Source organism: Pyrgilauda ruficollis, unplaced genomic scaffold (assembly GCF_017590135.1).
Source record: "Pyrgilauda ruficollis isolate IOZ18807 unplaced genomic scaffold, ASM1759013v1 scaffold73, whole genome shotgun sequence".
Lineage (NCBI taxonomy): Eukaryota > Metazoa > Chordata > Aves > Passeriformes > Passeridae > Pyrgilauda > Pyrgilauda ruficollis.
Window position 1 is genome coordinate 2,519,878 of NW_024529155.1, and position 12,878 is coordinate 2,532,755.

Consider the following 12,878-nt stretch of genomic DNA (forward strand, 5'->3'; position numbering starts at 1 on the left):
GTACTGAATACTGCTGTTATTTCTAACTGGAGCTTTTGCTAGGTACTCTCAGGTCTTCTACTGTAGCACATTCTGAACTCACTATCCAGAGAGAAAAAACCTCCAAAAGAAAACAGTATATCTGATGTTCAGAACAAATTTATTTCTAGCCCCAGCTAGAGGGGCTGTTACTGCAGGGATCACTGCAAGGGTGTCAGATCCTGGAGTCCCAATGAGTTTTGCCCTGACGTGGGATTGCAAAAATAGACTTCTGATCCTGTGTAAAACATAACTGCTTGGGGGGTAAGATACTGAATGGTGACAGGAACTGCTGTAAAGCTAACAGAACTTTAATATGTGGGGAATAGAGTACTCCATATGCTGCTGTGTGATTTCCTTCTTTGGCTTGGAAGGCAAAACACTCTGCTTGTATTTGGAAGGCAAATTTCAATCCCCAAAATATCTTCTCTGAATTCAGTTAATTTTACTGGCTGGTAGAGCAGGCTGACCATAGTTCAGACCGGAGTAGAGGTTATGTCATTCAGCAGAAAACTCCCTTATGTGAGCAGAATTTTGTTTCATTTTATTATTTTTTCCTTCTCTTTTTCCTCCTCCAAGATTATACATACAAAGGGAGGTCACAAAATAAAAATAAGCTGTAGCCAGCAAAGTTCAGGGTTTGAAATTAAAAAAAACCCTCTGTATACTTATTAGAATTTCTTGTTAATGAGGTCATTTATGTCAGGGCAGGAAATGTACAAAATAGCACAGGATAGAAAAATCTAGACACTATAAAACACGCCAACAAATTTGGCACATGCATTACTCCCTTAATATGCCCCCAATGTAATCTATAGATCCCACAAGTGACCACACTATGTTTATGTATGCAAAAATTCCTATATATGTAGCACTCATAAGAGTAGCAATTTTACTAGTGGGAAAAGATTATTGTGGTCTTTTTATATAGCATATAGGTTTACTTAGAGTTAGTCCTTGTAGGAGAATGCAGGACCATGAAAAACTGTTAAAATGTCATGATTATATTAATTTCATACTTAAAGGAATACTTCACTTTAAGTTATGGTTCCAAAATTACACTGCTCATTCATGATGTTTTTAGTGTATAATTGGCTGCCTTCAAAAATGTCACAGTAGGAGGAAAAAAAAAATTCATTTTCCTTGGCGTGTGTACTGTTGCTATTCCTGTGTTCATTTGGCTTGGCTCGGGGAACCAAATGCTGCAGTCTGAAATAACTTTTTATATGTTGACATGTGCATTTAACTAGAATAAGCAGGCAGAGTGGACCAAGTTGGATTCAGCAAGGAACAGAATATATCTTGTGTTGCACCTTTTAATGTGTCAGCCTCGGTTTCTGATTCTCATTTCATCATTGTCACGGCACACGTGGAGCTCTGAGCTGCACCCAGCCCCTACACAAAGACCAGCAGCAAGGGAACACCAATGCGGGGAGGAGGGAAGAGTAAGAAGGAAGGATGGAAAATATGTCTTGAAGATAAAACTGGGAAGTGAATACCATTAATCTGTTGAAATTTGTTTAGCAAAATTTATTTAGCCTGTTGTTTTCCAGAGCAAATAGATCTTTGCTGCTTCTTTGGCTGTCCCTCAGTGTGGCCTAAGGAGAGGCCCCTCCAGACCCACACGTACTGAGCTGGATTCTTGAGCCCTCACCTCACGTTCACACCCCTGGCCTGAGTCTTGATCATTTCTAGATTGATTTGAACTCCAGGTACTGGATTTGGTCTGATCTCTAAACCTTGGGCTGCTGACATTGGTGTTTGACAACAAGCCTCAGGAGAAAGGCCTCACCCTGCAGGTGAGGACATGGAGGTGCATGGAGCTACACTGTCTTCTCTGTCCTGTCTGCTCCCCATTCCCCCAGCACACAGCTGGGCTGCAGGAACCTGCCATGGCATGGTTAACATGTTCATAACACACCTCTTCTGCAGCTGGGGTGTTCCTCAGCTCACAGGGATGTCCTATAGTCTAAATCATGGTTATATCATCACCAGGACCTTACACAGAGAAAATCCTAAATGCTCACAGGGCTGCAGCACAAGTGGACACATAAGGAGAATCCCAAGGAAATTTTGTCTTCAGTCCCACTATTCTGAATTGGCATTACTTTAGGGGAGGAAAAACACCCACTCTTCTGTACCCACCTCCATACAGTCCCATGAGCCTGAGAAACACCCTCAGAAGAACTGATGGCTGTGCACTGTGAGAAGTCTTTCTGGGAAGCAGAAGTTAAGGATCAGCAGTGGGCAGTGCCCTGCTTGTTTTGCAAACTAGGCAAAAAAGACACCTTATTCGGTTATAAACAGGAAACCCCGGCCAAGTTAGTGGAGGTTCTTGTCCAGGACCACTCCCTAGATGAGCTCAGGCTCGATGTTCTTGTCAAGATGAAAATCATGACACGCCCTGTGCCTTGTGCATTGTTGGGACCTGCTCCTGACCACATCTCAGCAGGGCTTTCTGCCTTGAGCACGTTCAGATTTGGTGTGCAAAGAACTAGGGGTCAGTTAGGAAAAAGAAAATCCAAGTGAGCAATTAAGGACATTTAGGAAACTTAAACCCATGCACTGAAGTCTACTGCATCAGTGTGACAGCTTATGATAGACCACTAAAATGCTGGGATTTGGGGGCTTTTTGAATCATTGTGTCAGTCTTGCAATGTTTTAGGTAGATGTTTTGTTCTTCATGACATCTGTTGCCCTTCCAAATGAGGATTTCTGTGTTTAAATCCCAAGGTGACATTTGTGTTTGTGCCTCTAGTTCTCCTGTTTCCTCAGTGAAAACAAAGATGAACATACAAGAAGCTATTTTTTGATATCTGCAGATTTTATTGACTTTTCCCTGTGATATACCTGATACTGGGGGAAAAAATAATCTTTTGTTATTTGTGTGTTGACTAGTTTACTAAAAAAACTCCCAACAAATCAAATAAGACTTGAACTGAAAATACTCAAGAAACCTAACCTTGAAGTCTTTGATTCATGTTTCGCTCCATGGTCAAAACTGCCATCTTCACCTGAGGAAGTAATATCCAGTTTTAGAATTAATCATCTGGTTTATTTGCTCTTTTTTCTCTCCTTTTTTTTCTTATCTGTCCTATGTTGGAGGACAAATATCACCAATGCAGGCTGTTTTATAAAACAGCTTTGTAGTGCAAAGTCAAATAGATTTTGGCTTCTCTGTCACTGGGGGGAATGTGTTCTCAAATACGGTATTTATTAGCATTTAAATAGTCTGAATTTTACACCTTTGTGTGCACACATGCATTTAACTTCTCAGCCCTCTCCACCCTCTCCCCCCCAAGGCATTAATGAAGTTTGTTGTTCTCAAAATAGCAGTTCTGTTTGGAATAGCTAATTGCTGGGTTTCTGTTGAGGTGTTTTGGTCAGAAAAAGCCCCGTAAAGAGCAGCCCGTGTGTCCCTGGCTCAATGGGGACCTGTGTTCCCCTCGGGGAGCCTCGTGGGGCTGTGGCTGAGGATCTCAGCTCCCCGTTTCATTTAGTCCTCTCCTGGACAAGCAGCACACACTCTATTGATGGGCACTGTAAAAGGGCTGCTGGAGCTGAATGATTTATTTATTTCTTGCTTCTGTATTTATTTATTTATTGCCAGTGTCAAAGAAAAGATTGTGCTTGTGGGCTTTTCATCTTCTCCCAAGTGCTGCCTGCATGCTGCAGTGCAGAAATATTTCCCCCTCTAAATGCACTTGTGCTGACTGGAACTGGATCCTCACAGGCAAACTGCAAGGCTGCTGCTGCTGCTGCTACAATGTTATAATATTTCATAGGTCATTTATAAATATTGTTGCCAGGGCAAATAAATTTCTTCAGAGTACTTAGTCTACTGCTAATAAATAGTTTGTTTAAGCTTGTAAGAATGGTGACATTTCACTTGGAATATCTTTGGCCTCTTAAAAATTGTTAGTGCAGGGAAGCAAAGGGGAAAAATAAACTGGAAAAAAATATGCAGCAGATCTTTTGATATTTTTGCCTATGTTTTTACTTGCTTAAAAGGGCCCTCTTGTCAGACAGCATGTCTCTGTGTGAAGATATTAGAGGGTTTGATTAATGTGGACTATTTGACATCTTATTTAGAAGATCATTTCCTCCTTTTTTCTCTTTCATTCCCTCTTTTTTTCCCTTTCAGAGCTGCGTGCAGCTGAAATAGTGGTTGAGCAGGTTGCCTCTCACATCAATAGTAGCAACTGAATTCCTTCTGCCACTTTCCCCTTTTAGGATAAACATTATGGACATGGTGGTTGCATTGTATTTGTTTATTTTTTGATGGTTTGGGGTGGGTTTAGATTTACCATTATTATTCATCTTGCTCTTTGGTTAAAATGCTGGGGTTCAGATGGATTTTTAATAGTGATATGAAGACACAGACCAGAAGGGGGGAAGGCTTGGTTTTTGTGGTGGGGCTGTGTTCGTTTGGGGTTTTTTTGACAGCAAAGGTGTCAATTCTCAACTCTTTTCATTCAACTACTGAATTCACATCAAGAATAAATGCTAAAATTTTCTTTCATGTGCTTCCCATAAAATGTGTCATTTCATTCAAGCTCAGGAGGAGGTACAAAGCTGATGATTTTATTTGTGCATGTTTGGGAACATTATATTTCTATTGCAATCATCCAGCATGGAAAGAAAAATAATATTCCATTGAAAACCTCCAGAGATTTTTGAACACAGTCCTGTTTAAAAATTACAATCCCTGCAGTTCTAGAGATGCTTAATACCTCTCCTGGCAGAGTCCATGCCAGTCTCTCCCAGAAGACAGGCAATCTCCAGAAGCTCTGAGAACAGGCAGGGAAAAACCTCAGGAAATTCAAAATATCTATAGGAAGGGGAATCATTTTATGCTAAGGGAGCTAGTGGGCACTTGGTCAAAGACTTCTGGTGTAAAGAGCCTGGAAAATTTTGTACATACCTCAACCAAATCCCACATAAGACTGGGAGGAAGGGAAACAAACCTCCCGTGTGCTCTTTAGCTGACAAATGACAGGGTTTCCAAGAGCAAAGCAGGAAATTCTCTGCACTTACTTACAAGTTTATGGCAACACAGGTGTACTCTCCTGCAGACTTTGGACTGCACATGATTTTGTCATTTAAATAGATGGGGAGCAGAGCAGAGCTCAGCTCTTCTGACTTGGATTTCTTCGTTCTGAATGCGTTTCTCCTCCACTCGTGGTTTCTGCCTCAGAATACCATGAGCTGTTCTTTTTAGTTGCCTGTGTAGGAGATTTATTGTCTTGTTTTCCTTTTTTTTCCCCTTTTTTCTCTTGGAAAATATCAGTCTCTGAGCAGTGCTTTCATTCACTTCCTTCCACAACACATTTGTTCTGAACATTCCTCTTGATCCCCACTGCACAACAAGGATGCCATTGAAAGGCATAATAAGAATTTTCCCTGTTGTGTCAGAGCAAGTGTCTGAATTAAAAGACAATAAAAAGGCAAATCTGTTTTTAGCCAGGTTTATACAGATGAAAAAAAAAAATCTTCAGGTTCAGTATTCAGTAATGTGGCAATATAATGTGTGTGCATCACTTTGAGAGAATTTGCACAAACATCCTCTGCAAACTTACTATACCTCTTGATCTTCCAGCTCTGAGAAAGAGTACAGGAAGGGGGGAAATGTCTCCAAAGCATCAACACTGAAACAGCTTCAGTGGTAAAGCTCTAGGGTGGTTTTTCTGTGCAAAAAACTGGGTTCCTTTGCATCCCTGATATCCAGGAACAGGTCTCAGTGTAACTGAGAGTGCAACATGAGAAGCCTCTGTGCTGATTCCTGGCAGCACTGCTGGTGTTTTCCACTGAAAATTGAAAACTCTGTTCCTCATTCCCAAATGGCCCCCCAGCTGCTGGAGGGGCCGCAGCTCAGCAAGCCCTTGTGCTGCACCTGTGTTGTTTGCTCTCCAAGGAGGGGGCAGGCAGGGAGCACAAAAGACTGCTGCAAACAGCAGAATTACTTTCCAGCAGTATCTTCCATGTTTTTCCAGGGGATTTATTGCAACACCACCTTAGCCCCTTTCCTGACCATATTTGTGTAGGCTGGAGACCCGTGCAGGAAGGTAGGATGCCTTCCAGTTGTTGATTTTTTTTTTTTTTTTCGGATCTTCAGGGCATGCAACAAGCAGTATAATACTTCATATGTGTGTTAAATATCAGTGGAATATTTTAGTTTGGACTTTTTCCTTTATGGGCTGCATAAAGACACATTTTGTGAGATTTTAACTTCCCTCATAAAACCCCTTGCTGCAGCAAGCTGCATTCTGCTCAGTAAAGCTGTCAAAATTGACAGATTCATCTTTGATCATAGTAACAAATCTGTTTGACCCCAATTTTCAGAAGTGTCCCTTATACATAGGGAAAAAATCCTTGCACTTTCCAAAGGCAAACTCCAAAGCTTAGGAAAAATTATGCTGTTGTATGCAAACATTTTGACTATTAGTGACCCTTGCTGAAGGAAGCAGCTTGAAGTTTAACTGAGTACTGAATACAACAGCTCCTGGAAAATAACTTTTGTGTTTTCAAAGGGTGTAGTGAGATAGGTATACTTGCAAAATGCCTGTTTAGCCTATTGACATACATAGAGCTAATTCTTTAGATTTCAGTGATGTAATCAGAAGAGTGAGATTTTGGGATAAGTAAGTGTTATAACTTGTGTGTGTGGTAGATGTTATCAGCCTGAAATACTACAGATATTGAAAACTGCTGAATACCATTTCCAGCTATTTCAATGTTCTTCAGAGAAATAACTAATACAGAGAAGTTTGCAATTGTAGAAACCCAGGTGGGCCTGGAGCCAGGCTCTCACCTGGCTGAGATCAGAGCTGATGGGGCTGAGCTCCTGCAAGCAGCTGTTCAGGGTTTCACTGCAAATTGTCAGAAGTCCCAGAGCTGGAGAATTTACTTGGAAGTGCTGTTGTGTCTATCCAGAAGTGGAGAAGGTGGCTTTGCCTTTGAGGTACCTCTCAGATGACTGGGTTTAAATTTGACACTCACCTTTCACAGCGCTGACATAAAATGAGATGTGTCCTTTTTTTGGAGGTTTGTTTTTTGGGATTTTTTAAATTATCTGTCCACGTTGCTGGTTTAAGTGAAAAATACTCTTAATCACCCAGAGAAGAGTAACATTTTTCAAGATATTAAACCAACCCTATAAATACCTGTAATGCCAGGATCTTAACCTCAGGGACAGCATGGCAAAAGCAGTTTAGATCTGTTCTGTTCAGTCCTTCATCAGAACAGTGCTTTCTTTCTCTGAGTTTTTAATAGACATCTCAAGTTGAGATGACTGTCAGCACTTTCTTCTGGTAAGAGTCAGTTTTGCTAAATATATATTCTACATTTGTAGCTATAAATATATACAGATACAGAGTATACACTTTCTGCAGGAAGCCAGGTTCCATTTCTAGTTAATTTCTGATTCATTCAGTCTGTGTATATTGCTTTAATTCCTTTTTCAAAATTTTAATTTGCATATGCTCAGTTGTGAGAAATCTTTTGACATTTTACACAAGTCTGCTTTCAGTTCCTGTGCCTTGGTAGCTGATGAGTTCATTTCTGTAACGTGGGTCTCTGTCTTGGTTGGGACTGGATCCTGTGGTTCTGAGAAGCAGACTCTTATGCTTGGAAGCAAAATTAAATTATCTTTAAAAAAATCAGACTATTCATATCCCATTTAAATAATTAGTTGTATGCTTTTGTAGACAGAAGGGGTTATGCAATGCAATGAAATGAGAAATAAAAGCAAAGGCAAGTTAAGGCTATTTTCGTTTCCCCAAATAAACATACTCACATCTGTGGAAGTCAGTGCTACTTAGACTACCAAGTGGAAGAGGTTTTGCAGGATTAGATGCTTTATGAGTATCTAGAAGACATTATTAGGCATTTTCTCAGACATATGGCCCATGCCTACCCATGCCTATCCATGCCTCAGAGCCTCATTCTAACCACTACATGATGGATTTAGAAAGAAATTTCTGCTGTGGCCAGCTCATCCCTTATAACTATCCACTAATAATGCTGTCACCTCTCTGTGAGACATCTTTTTATCCATCCCAGATGCTAAACCCTGTTTTCCTTTGCAAAAAAAAAAAAAAAAAAAAAGTGCTCCACAAGAAAAGCCAGAACCTTTTAAATGCCACAAGACTAAAAATTCTCTGAAGTTCAGGATAAGCCTTCCAAAGACAAGGTACCCTGAATTTAGACTCTGCAAGTGAGAGCTGTCTCTGAACAACAGAACAGTGGGTGTAAAAACATGTTGAAGGGTGCAGGAGCTTCAGCTGGGTTTGTGTGTGGCTAAAGGAACTCCCTAAAGTAGAACCAGGCCAGCATAATCAAAACAACCCTTGGTGTTAAAAATACATTGCTGGCTTGGGCTTTTGGTGTGGCAGGACAAGGAGGATTATACCCTGCTCAAAAAGATAACTCCCTTTCAGCCATTTGAACAAAATCATTAACCAGGTTGCACATATGGTTAGTCAGTGATCCTTTAGGCTTCTCTGAAGAGTCAGATCCTTGTTGTGTGGCTTGTGAGGATCTGAGGGATGTCATATTTGTAAGAGTGCTGTTCAGAAAACAGCCGGCTATCCTGAAGTCACAGTGAATATCTAAGATTTCTGTGTCTAAAACTGAGGTCCAGGCAGCACTAGAGTTCTCTCTACCTATGGATTTCTCCTCCTCCAGAAAGAGGAATGACAGGAAGGGTAGACAGGTACAGAAGTTGAACTCACTGCTGCTAAATTCTTCTGTTTATTATCTTTATCAAGCAGTTTAATCTTCAGTGCTCTGCAGAGTACTTCAGCTTGAGAGAATTTCTCTCAGAAATTAAGCTTCCCCTTTGCAACTCATTTCCAACACACACTCTGACACAGTTAAAGCAAATCCTCTAAAAAAATATTTGTTAACAGAGAGTTAAAATTGCCCAGTGGTTTCTCATGTCTTTCCAAAATGCCTTGCTCAGCAAAACTCCCCCCCTGAAAAACACAGAAACTGAGAAATCCTGGCATAAACCAGCAGAACCTTAACTGTGACCCCCTGGAAGTCTCAGTCCCTGGAATTACTGGCATTCTCTCCAGATGAGTTCAGTGCAGTAGGTTTTTTCTGAGCCTGATGCTCCAGAACAGCATGTGCTATCAGCAGGCAAGCTGCAATCTGCATTTGTTTTTATTTTGCTTGCAGTTTTTGGCAGTAGAATCCCTGCATTTTAAACAGTATCAAAGAGATATTTTGATGGGATTTAGAAAAAGATGTTGTAGTCATCCCTCCCCTTTCATTGCAGTCAGTTCTCTGCCTGATGTATGAGCAGTGTGTGCCTTACCTGGGCACTTCTGGAAGTTCAGACATCTGCTCCTTTTCCTGTCATTTCTACTGGATTTTAGCACACTTAGGGGGAAGAATACACCACTGGCAGGCTCCTCACACTTGCTGACTGGGACAGTCACTTCATCATGCTCCAGCTTCTCTTCCTCCACTTCTTTTTGCACTCCTGTTTTCCAGCCCCAAGAGTTTCCCCCAGGACCTCGTCCATGATGCCAGAAAACTGCAGTGTAAGCTAAATATATCTCTAGGTTTTTTAGGTACTTTAAAATCAGCCCAATTTCAGCCTAAATTTCAAGGCTATCCACTTTAGTTATGGTGAAACCAGAGTTCTGCTACAATCAGCATTTCTCCTGTGTTAAAATGGGAAGCAAAAAGCAATACTATTACTGCTCTGTTTCCTTCAAAATATTTAATTGTTCATAGGCTATGAACAGTAAACCTCAGTAAAGTAACCTCAGTAGATACTCAGGGGAAACAGAGTTGTGAAATGCTGTGCAACATCAGGCGTTGTGTTTGAGAATATCCAGTTTCTCACAAACCCAGGACATTTTAATGGATAAAAAAAAATTAAAAAGCTGTAAGAAAATTCTGTTTCATCTCAAGATGTAGTATGTGTAGTTTACAGGAGCAGTAATTTCAGGCATAGTTGTGATGTTTCTTGAAGTAAGGGCACAATATCAGCTCTTTAGTTCCAAGATGGAGCACTGCCAGATCCTTTGAGTTAGTGCTGATATTGGTAAATAATGTACAGTTTTTGGCTAACCATACAGGTACAAATTTGTGGGTTAGACCAAAAAAAGCAATACCAGCACACTGACAGGAATTGATTCAGATGTAGATTCTCTAATAGTTGGGCTCTTGTTCCAGTTTTTCAGGCTGAAATGAAAGCTCTGAGCCCTTTTGATTGGAAGCAGAGATTTATGGTTAATTACAGCATTTCCCATGATTATATGTTTGTGCTTCAGTAATTGCTAGATGAGGAGGAACGCTGAAACGATTTTAGGGCTAGTATGTTGCTCTACCAAAAGATATACCTTCAGATATCTCAGCATGGGCCCTTCCTTATTTCTTAATAAGGAAAAACACATGGCAAAAGTTCCACTCCACTGGTCCTTCAGAAAGGTGGCAGCAGGAGTCGGTGCTGCTTCTGCCTCCACTGCTTCTGTCCCACACCTTTTCTTCTACAGACAAGTCCCTCAACATCCCCATCTGAAAAACAGCAGTGAAAAACAGTCTGGGATGAACAATGAGCTCAACTCATCCAGACCATGAGTTCGGCAGGGATCAGACAAAATATTTTGCCATACAGAGCACAATAGATTTGGTTATGATAATAGATCCAGGTGCCCAAAATTTGGATGCTGTACATGATAGTCACAGCATGGTTTGACTTGGGAGCGACATTTGAAGATCCATCCAGCAATGAGCAGGGACATCTTCAACTAGATCAGGTTGCTCAGAGCCCCATTCTTGGCTTTTGTGGTAATTCTGCCCTATATTCCAAATGTATGATTGCACATTGAACGATAAGAAACATCGTTTCATTATCTGCAACATAATTGCCTATATTTAAAAAGAAGATCCTATGAACAGTGTATTTCTCTTTTAAATTTACTCCCACGGAGAATAGTAAAAAGAAAACTACTGTGCCAGATGTTCAAAGACTTTTTTATCCCCCCCATCTACTACTTTCATGACCATGGAAACATTGCCTTTTTTTTTTTTTTTTCTTTTTTGAGTAGAAAAGCTAAAGTGAGCCTTGATGAACTTAAAGCTAAAGAACACATCAGATTTTAGATAAGAGTTCACTACAGCCATAACTGTGCAAGAGATACAGCAAAGAAATACAAGTATAGTTTGGAGATATTCAATTACTAAATCAGAAGATCATGATCACAGAATCACTTGTCATGGAAGTTGAAATGACACTCTTACCAGAACTACAGAATTTATATTTCCACATCCACACCCAGAAGAGCCAGGGCAGTAACTTCCACAATCACTACAGACAGGTGTTAATGTCATACATACTCTGAGCAATTAAGAAATATAGGTGATAAAATAAATGATGGCACTGCCTACTGGAGCAAGCCAGCCCAGGATCTAATTTATAAGATATAAATTTAAGGATGAGCTAACTCCCTGTATTGGAAATTTAGAAGAAAAGATTTTTTCCCATATAATTCAACTTAGAGCGCATGTCTGACACATGCTCTTTTTTCTGGAAGTACCTGGTTCTCTCCACTGGCTGCTGAAGGAGTCTTGATATCAAGCTCAAGCACAAAGGAGAGGGGATCCATCCAATCCCAGTGCCTGGTGTAGAAAGAGATACACTTTGTTATCAGCTGAGGATGATGTTCTCTCACTGGCAGCTGAGTCTGGAGGGGAGCTCAGTCTTTAACCAGGTGGAAATGGTTCAGAATATGGTCTGGACAAGCTGCAAGAATGCTGCAGTCTGCTTATTCCTTATCCTTTCTCTCTTGGTTGCTCAGGACATTGAAGTCAGTATTTTTCTGTTTCCATACACATTTGGTACATTAAAATCTCACTATGAGGTAAAGCCACTCCTCACAGGCTGGAATTTTGCTCTTGAGATATGGTCCTTGCTTGATAGTCCTGTGATCTTCTGTGCTTGCCTAATGCTCCAGCACAGGCTAGGGAATAAGACCTTATTAATACTGCTGGCAAATGACTGCTGAGCACCTTCATATGAAACTGCAAAACAGGATACAAAAAGCAAAGAGATTTATTTTAGGCTGACTTTAAAAAGAACCAAGTGCTATTTTTAGTGTGTTTACTACTCGTCAAAGGGATTTTCTGTTGTCTCAAACCCAGGCCACTGAGGTTTACCACTGCTTGTATAACATTTTTTCAATAGTGCTGTTCCTTTTTCAGTAATTGGTGTGGCTTCCCATGGCTCCAGCAGCCCTGCTCTCCCTGGGCAGCCTGGGAGGGGGGATTTGCCCATGCTGGGGTGAAAGAGGCTGCACTTTCTGGATCTGGGTGGGGTCCCTGTTGAGTTCATCTCCCTTAGAGTCAAGCCCTGGACTGTTTTGGTGTCCCTAAAGCCTACTTAGTTTCCTGGTAGGATACATTTCTAAATATAACCCTTACATTGGATGCAGGAATGTTTACCCATGCAAAGTCAGGCAAGGTAAACACTACTAACATTTTTTTTTGGTCGGTACCTTTTTAATGGAAATGAGGCTTGAATTATATTTGGCATCATCCTGGCATGCTAGAGCTAAATACAGGGACTGTCTTCCTTTTTTGATATCTGTGATTTCTAATTTTATTTTCATGTGGAAAGGGGTGATTTAGTGATCCTTCGTTATAGGTGTGTGGATTTTTCATTCACCTTTTTAATAACACAGCCTTGAATGAATCTGTTGTCAGAAGCTAAGCAATTTGAAAGTATGCAATGGGATTATGACAGAGGGCTGTGCCAGAAAAAATACAAGCTCTTACTATGCTGTTACAGTTGCTTAAGCACACATTAAATACATACTTTGCACTCTCTTTTGCTCTCTCTCTCTCTT